Source organism: Chiloscyllium punctatum, chromosome 18 (genome assembly GCF_047496795.1).
Source record: "Chiloscyllium punctatum isolate Juve2018m chromosome 18, sChiPun1.3, whole genome shotgun sequence".
In the NCBI taxonomy this organism is placed as follows: domain Eukaryota; kingdom Metazoa; phylum Chordata; class Chondrichthyes; order Orectolobiformes; family Hemiscylliidae; genus Chiloscyllium; species Chiloscyllium punctatum.
This window is the reverse complement of record NC_092756.1, coordinates 10,985,867-10,994,801: the sequence shown is the minus strand read 5'-3', so window position 1 is coordinate 10,994,801 and position 8,935 is coordinate 10,985,867. Positions and strand designations below refer to the sequence as shown.

Here is an 8,935-nt window from a genome sequence, read left to right as displayed (position 1 = left end):
CCTCTTCCTGCCTTATCCCCATAACCCTTGATTCCACTATCCTTAAGAGCTCTATCCAACTCTTTATTGAAAGAACACCTCCTGCTGTCTCGGGTTCTTCATTCCGAAAGCTTCAAATCTTCACAGAATTCAACAGACCTTCTTACATAGTCATTTCCTCATTTTTGTTCAGATCACTGTGTGCATAGTGTGACAGTGGGAGTGCATTTGCCCCACAACCCAGGGGTCAGACCATAGTCTTGGAACCGTACTGTGTTATTTATCATTTTACCAACACCAGGGAGAAATATCTGCTGCTCTGCATAATTTACCCAATTCAATTATTCATAAGGTCATAGTCATTCCTGCATCTGTGACGAGGTGGCCGAGAGGTTAAAGCGATGGGCTGCTAATCCATTGTGCTCTGCACGCGTGGGTTCGAATCCCACTCTCGTCGCTGTCATCAACGGCATTTTCGTGGTGCTGTTTTCAGATGATCACAGCTGTCATATTGAAACTGGAACGCTAATGGTCAGTTTATACGCATTTACACTATTACAAAATTTCAAAGAATGGTCTGAGCCTGTTGACTAAACTGTATTGAAATGTAGGTTGCATTGGGATAATGAAAGGGAGTGCGGTTTCCTTTTGCAAATCAAGTTGCTGTGAACGTTTTTTCGTATGAAAGACATCCAGGAAAATCAAATAACGAGAGCTGCGAAGTGCATGTTTATGCAAAGGGATTCTTAATGAACGTTTTGTCAGATGAAATCTGAAGGAGGTTGAGTAGAAGTAATTCATCATGGTGAGAAGAGCACAGCGAGACAGCACAAAATGATGGCGATATTTCAAAGGGGCAGGGCGTGGGTGTAGGGGCACTGAGAACTGGCTGTAAATGCACAGTGGAGAATTGCCAATGTGGGTGCCGTGCATGGGCACGGAAAGACTTACATATTGGTCTCGCCCTCGCCCCTTGCTCTCGCCATTGATGAATGCTGGACATAAGGCACAGATAAACACAAGATGAGGGAAGCAAGCTCCCTCTCGTTATGCACACACTGGATGCATCACATTGAACTATGAACAACTGGAGAAATCAGCATGTTACCTTTCGGGAGGGAAACTAAACTGTGGATCAATAACCGCAGATTCATGCAATATAAACATGAAAAATAATATAAAATGTAGGGTGTAGGTTTGCTTGCTCAGCTGTAGCTTTGATATCCAGACATTTCATTACTTGGCTAGGTAACATCATCATCAGTGGCAACCTCCAAGTGAAGCGAATCTGTTGTCTCCTGCTTTCTATTTATATCTTTCTCCTCGATGGGGTTCCTGGGATTTGTGGTGATGTCATTTCCTGTTTGTTTTCTGAGGGGTTGATAGATGGCATAGAGATCTATGTGTTTGTTTATGGCGTTGTGGTTGGAGTGCCAGGCCTCTAAGAATTCTCGGGCGTGTCTTTGATTAGCCTGTCCCAGGATAGATGTGTTGTCCCAGTCGAAATGGTGGTATTTTTAATCCGTGTGTAGGGCTACGAGGGAGAGAAGGTAGTGTCTTTTTTTGGCTAGCATGGAATTTTGTAGATGACGTTGGTTTTGTCTGTGGATTGTTCTGGTTCTTTTAAGTTTGTTAGTTTTTGTTTGAGAGTGTTGGTGGGTTTGTGTGCTACTAGGATTCCGAGGGGTCTTAGTAGTCTGGCTGTCATGTCTGAAACTTCTTTGATGTATGGTAAGGTTCTTATGGTTTCTGGCTGTGTTTGGTCTGCTTGTCGTGGTTTGTTCTTGAGGAATGTGTGGACTGTACTTTTTTTAGGTATCTGTTCTTCTCGAATACATTGTAAAGGTGGTTTTCCTCTGTTTTCCGAAGTTCGTCTGTGCTGCAGTGTGTGGTGGCTCGTTGGAATACTGTTCTGACGCAGCTTCGTTTGTGTATGATGGGATGGTTACTGGTGTAGTTAAGTATTTGGTCAGTGTTTGTCGCTTTTCTGTATGCAAAGGTTTGTAGTTCTCTGTTGTCCTTTCTTTCTACTGTGTCTTTCAGGAATGCGAGTTTGTTGTCGGTTTCTTCCTCCTTGTTGAACTTTATGCCTGTGAGAGTGTTGTTGATGATGTTAAATGTCTTTACTTTCTTGTTTCGTTTTGTGATGACAAAGGTGTCATCTGCGTAGCGGACCCAGATTTTGGTTTGATTGTTGCACGGGCTGTTTGTTCTAGTCTTTGCATTACCGCTTCTGCTATGAATCCTGATAGCGGAGATCCCATGGATGGGCCATTGGGGGTTTGTTTGTAGACTATGTTGTTGAAAGTGAAGTGGGTGGTGAGGCACAGGTCCACAAGCTTCATGATGTTTTCGTTGGTAATGTGATTGATGGTGGTTGGTGTGTGTGATGGTCTCTTGTAAAAGTGTGTTTCCTTTGCCAGGTCGATGTTGATCAAGGTGAACAGTGCTATTATGTCGAATGAGACCATTGCTTCCCCTCCTCTACTTTGGTGTTTTTGATGATTTTTAGGAATTCCTGGGTGGAGTGGATGGAGTGCTGTGACTCTTCTATGAGGTATTTCAGTCTTGCGTGTAGTTCTTTGTCCAGTCTGTAAGTTGGTGTTCCGGGTAATGAGACTATGGGTCTGAGGGGGCTCCTGGTTTATGGATTTTTGGTAGTCCAGTTCGACTTGGCCAACAAATTGATACTGGGACAGTCTAAACAAAGACATGCTCGAGAATTCCCGAGGCCTGGCACTCCAACAACAATGCCATAAACAAACACATCTATCAACCCCGCAGAAAACAAACCGGAAATGACATCACCACAAACCCAGGAACCCCATCCAGGAGAAAGGTATAAATAGAAAGCAAGAGACAACAGCTTCGCTTCACTTGGAGATCGCCACTGATGATGTTACCTAGCCAGGTAATGAAACGTCTGGATATCAAACCTACAGCTCAGCGAGTAAACCTAAACCTTAAACCTCAACCTGAGCTACAAACCTTCACGAACCTTGCGATTTAAAGTGTCTTTATACGCATATAATTAATAGACTTTTCGTTATAATACCCGTCTGGTTGAAAGAAGAAGACATCACATTTCAAGATAGAAGACATCGTTACCAATTTTGCTTTGAAATTGAGATTTATTTGATCATTTTACACAGTGAACAAGTTCATTTTAAAAAATGCAAACCACAATCTCTCACCTGGAATAAAAGTGTGATTTCAATATAGACATTGTCCTTGCTAACTCGCAGTTACTTAACATGAAAAATAGGATGTAATGTTTATTAAGCATAGATCAATAAGCACCAATATCTTACTTCGGATTGACTGCAGTATGCACATGCTAAATAAGGTTTAAGAAAGAATAACTTTTGGAAATAATGATTCGGTGGTGACTAAAAATAATATTAGCTTCTCATGATGTGGATATTCCACCAATGGCTCCAGTGGTGGAAATGTTCAGTGGGCAGTATTTCTATGATGGTATGGACGTATGTGAGCTGCCAGGGATGGGAGCTCCCACTTCATCTGGAGCAGCGTCTTTTGACGTGGACCAGGGAGCATTGTAGCATCATTCTAGGACTTCCAATCACACCTGGAGCAGCTTCCATTGACATGGAGCAGCAGGGAGCATTGGCACATCCGAATGCAAGATCTAACCTTATTTGGAGCAGCTTCAGTTGGCCTGGAGCAGGGAGCTTTGGGAGATCATTCTGGGAGCTCCACTCTCACCTGGAGCAGCCTTTAATGACATGTAGCAGCAGGTAGCATTGGGACATCAGAGTGATAGATCCAACCTCAACTGGACCACTTCTATTGACATGGAGGAGGGAACATTGGGACATCAGACTGGGAGCTCCAACCTCACAAGGATCAGCGTTTAATGACATTTAGCAGCTGGGCGCATTGGGACATCAGAATGGTAGGTCTAACCTGAACTGCTCCACTTCTACTGACATGGAGCAGGGAGCATTATGACATCAGACTGGGCGCTCCAACTTCAAGTAGAACCGCTTCTATTAACATGGAGCAGCAAGGAGCATTGGGACGTCAGGTTGGGAGCTCCAACATCACCTGGATCAGCTTGCATTTACATGGAAGAGGAGGGAGGATTGGGACGTTAGGCTGGGGGAAAGGATATTCAACTATTTTAATCTAAAGTAAAATATGTTTCAACACCTCAGATGTTAATTGATTTATGAAGAATCTTTCCCGGGAAAATAATTAATTCTTTAGATAGTAAAGACAAGTCCTGAAAATATTCAACTCAGCAAAACGCATTGGTACAGAGAGAAATGGGAGTGATGTTTCATGTCTTTGTCCTTTCATTTCTGGCAGTCTCTGCACTGGATTACATCACCGGAAGGACGTTTTCACTCATTTCCAGCAAATACGGACAGGTCAATAACGTAATCTAAAGCTGAAAATTAACGGGAATATGCGATGTTATGATTAGGCTGGACTTTACTTCAAATTTTGTTGAAAACGTAGCAAAGTCCGTTGCAATTTCCAAAATCAGCAGTGACCTCATTGATTGGCTGATCAGATTGTGAATGGTCGTTTATCTGAGGACAATTTGAAGTGAATCAATGATGTTGATTATCTTTGTTCTTTGTTCGCCTTGTGACTGTTACTGCTATTGCTCATGTCCTTGTTTACACCACAGCTCTGCAGCGTGTAAAACCTCAGCTGTGCATCTGGCCAGTGGCACAACCATTCGTATAGCTGGCAAAGCATTAGGCGGTTGTAAGTTCAACTTTTACTTTGCGCAAGTGCATTATGGCGATTCATCACACATCCAACCTACTCATTTTTGTTATGCTGAGGTGGGTAATATTGGAAATTTTCATCTCCACGAACGAAAATTCTTTCACTGTCTTCGATCAGTTAAACATTGCCAAGAGCTATCAGAGTAAAAATCACACAGCACCAGATTGTATTGAACAGACATATTTGGAAGCACCAGTGTTCCATGCACTGTTTCTTCATCATGTGTTTGTCACCTCTTGGAATCTAAAATTTCTTTGTGTGATTATTAAGTGTATCCACCCCAGTCCAACACTAACACCTCCAAGTCATGGGGACCGTCGACACCACGAACGGTCGGTTAAAGTCCAGATGATCTTCCAAAAGATCGCGCATATTGACGTACACACCAAGTTTCTGCAGAAAAACACCCACCTGATGAAGGAGCGACTCTCTAAAAGCTAGTGCTTCCAAATAAACCTGCTGGGCTCTGCCCTGATATTGTGTCATTTTTAACTTTGTCTACTCAACTCAAACACTGGCACTTCCATATCATAGACAACGTCAGTCATGTCCCACCGTTGTCAGTGAAGGCAATCTTGGAATAGCCCAATACATTGCACATGGGTACGTTTCGTTTTCAAAACCAACGCGATCAATCGCTGCAGCTTCTATGGATAAAAAGTACAGAAAAGAAATAGCTGAGACTCAGTTTTGACATTATTTTGAAACTCTTTGGGAAGTGGAATCAGAGGAGAATGAAGGATTAACTGTCCGACTGTGCATAGAGAGGGAAGGCACTTTTCCCTTCTTTGAAGAGCTGGGGTATTGACTGATCATAGGCATGAAACAGATTCCTGGTAAAGCTGCGCTCTCTGCATCAGGATCAAGAAGTCATGATTTCCTGAACGGTAATGAAACCCAGGCCACTCAGATAAAGCGCTGAATACTAACCACTAGACCGCCAGGGATGAGGGCAGAAGCATTTGCACCGTTTCTTCACAACACCGTTTTTGGAATTATGTCACTGCAGATATGTTTACCCTCAAAAATGATTGAATTATCGAGTGTTTACAGCACAGAAATGGGTCCCTTCATCTCACTTCCCAGCACTTGGTCTGTAACCTTGTAAACTCTGACGTTTCACCTGAATGCTAATTTCTCTGTAACGTTTTAATCTCGTAAAACACAATAAATGGGATTAAAATTTGAGATGTGAACTGAAGCCCATTTTTTACCCATAGACCGAAGCACGCAGACACATTTCCCCAAGTGTGACACAGGCCTCGGGAGAAAACAAGCAGAAAGTAAGATTTCACCACCTTGTCTGATGTTGTCCCATTTCAGAGTTCAACACCAATGTCTGGTTACAGCAAAGAAAGGAAGTATTCAACCCCTCCCGTCCCAGTGTTCCTTGCCCATTTGAGTGGAAGCAGCGGCTGAGTAAAAACGAACCCGGAAGACTACAGCTAAGGTATGACAGTTTGTTTTAAAATTACTTACCTTCACAGAAAGAGCGGGAGCAGCAGAGGAAATGATAGCTACCAGAGGGGCAGCCGGAAAGGAAAGCAGTGAGTCTTCAAATCAGGAAGGCGGCTAAACCTGAGATTCTACACCGGTATATCCCCCACCCACCCTCCTTTCTAACCTCCTTAACTACACTGTTCTTTTTTAAGGTAAGGATTTTCTATTTCTTTACCAGTGACTTGTTAAAAATTTACTTTGTTTGTATATATATATATATATATATATTAATTCGTTATTAGGGAAAGACTATAGCAGAGAGGTATCAGAAAGTATTCTATCTCAAACTTGTACAAAGTAAATAAGTAATTAATTAACTCAGCAGAGATGGCTGGGCAGGTGATGTGCTGTAGCTGTATGATGTGGGAGCTGGCTGATCCCATTGTGAATGGCAGTGACCACATCTGCAGCAAGTGTTGGTTGCTGGAAGAACTCCGGATCAGAGTTGCTGATCTGGAATCTGAGTTTCAAACACTGTGGCACATCCGGAAGGGGGAGAGTTACCTGGACGCTTTGTTTCAAGAGGCAGTCACACCTGGGAGATTACGTAATTCACATTCAGCTAGTGATCAGGCTCATCTGAGTGTGACTGTATGTGAGGCAGGTAGGGGGAACCTGAGTTCAGGAGTGGAGGAGCCACAGCTCCTTTTCCAACAGGTAAGAGATTCTTGCTCCCTGTTCGGATGAGGAAAAGGGCTCTGGACAGGATGAACCAACTGACTAAGGCACCATCGTGCAGAAGGCCATTCAAGAGGGGGGAGTTAATAGACAAGTAGTTGTTGTAGGGGATTCTATAATTAGGGGGAACAGATAGTATCCTGTGCAAGCCGGATACTATCTGTGCAATCCTGTGCAAGTCTCGCAAGGTGTGTTGCCTGCCCGGTGCCAGGGTGCAGGACATCACCAATCGGCTTAAAAGGATATTGGAGCGGGAGGGGGAGGATCCAGTTGTTGTGGTCCACGTTGGTACTAACAACATAGTCAAGACTAGGGTGGAGGACCTGTTTGGGGATTACGAAGCACTGGGCAGGAAATTGAAGCACAGGTCCTCAAGGTTCATAATCTCCGGTTTATTGCCCGAGCCACGTGCCAATTGGCACTGGGACAAGAAAATTAGACAAGTAAACACGTGGCTAAGGGATTTGTGTGGGAAATAGGGATTCCACTTCATGGGGCGTTGAGATCAGTTTTGGAACGGGGGTGGGATCTGTACCGTTGGGACGGTCTCCACCTGAACCGATCAGGTACCAATGTTCTAGCAAAGAGGATAAATAGTGTGGTCAGTAGGACTTTAAACTTCTGAGTTGGGGGGAAGGGAAAATGAAAGCGACAGGGAGTATGGCATTAAATGGAAAGATCAGCAGCAGGACAGCATGTGTCCAGGTGGATTTAAAATTGAGGCAGACTGGGAATGCAGAAAAGAGCAAGGATAACTTAGGACATCATATGACTTCCAATATCTCTAATGATAAGAAAGTTAGCATTAAGGCACTTTACCTGAATGCTCGTAACATTCATAACAAAGCAGATGACCTAATGGCACAGATCATAGTGAATTATTATGATTTGGTAGCCATCAGACAGACTTGGTTACAGGGGGGTCAGGACTGGCAGTTAAACCTCCAATAATTTTCAACTTATCGAAAAGAGAGGGAGGTCGGCAGAGGGGGTGGGGTTTCCTTGTTAGTTAAGAACAAAATTAAATCTATTGCACTGAATGACATAGCGTCAGATGATGTGGGGTCTGTGTGGGTGGAATTGCGGAACCACAAAGGCAAAAAGACATAATTGGAGTTATGTACAGACCTCCTAACAGTGGTCAGGACCAGGGACGCAACATTTACCGGGAAATAGAGAAGGCATGTCAGAAAGGCAAGGTCACGGTGATCATGGGAGACTTCAATATGCAGGTGGACTGGGTAAATAATGTTGTCAGTGGATCCAAAAAAAGGGAATTCATGAAATACTTACAGGATGGCATTTTGGAACAGCTTGTCATGGAGCCCACAAGGGAGCAGGCTATTCTGGACCTAGTGCATTGCAATGAACCAGACTTTATAAAAGATCTTAGGGAACCCTAAGGAAGCAGCGATCATAATATGGTAGAGTTCAGTCTGGAGTTTGAAACAGAGAAGGCAAAATCGGATGTGATGGTGTTACAGTTCAGTAAAGGCAGTTATGAGGGCATGAGGGAGGAACTGACAAAAATAGACTGTAAGTAGAGGCGAGTGGGGAAGACAGTAGAGCAAAAATGACAGGAGTTTGTGGGTATAATTGAGGACACTCTACAGACGTTCATCCCCAAGAAAAGAAAGACTATCCGTGGAAGGATTAGACAGCCATGGCTGACAAAGGAAGTCAGGAAATGTACTAAAGAAAAGGAGATCCTATAAAGTGGCCAAGAGCACTGGGAAATCAGAAGATTGGGAAGGCTACAAAAACAAACAGGATAACAAAGAGAGAAATAAGGAAGGAGAGGATCAAATATGAAGGTAGGCTAGCCAGTAATATTAGAACTGATAGTAAAAGTTTCTTTCAATACATAAGAAACAAACGACAGGCACAAGTAGACTTTGGGTCACTTCAAACTGATGCTGGAAGCCTAGTGATGGGAGAAAAGGAAATAGCCGGAGAACTTAACAAATACTTTGCGTCAGTATTCACAGTGGAAGACATGAGTAATATCCCAACA

General features: G+C 43.3%; 1 non-coding gene across 1 annotated transcript; it reads left to right on the top strand.

Moving 5' to 3' along the window:
* The first annotated feature begins 354 nt into the window (after positions 1–354).
* On the top strand, positions 355–436 carry trnas-gcu (transfer RNA serine (anticodon GCU)). Its single transcript has one exon. It is a non-coding gene; the product is annotated as a tRNA-Ser (tRNA).
* Positions 437–8,935: the final 8,499 nt, after the last annotated feature.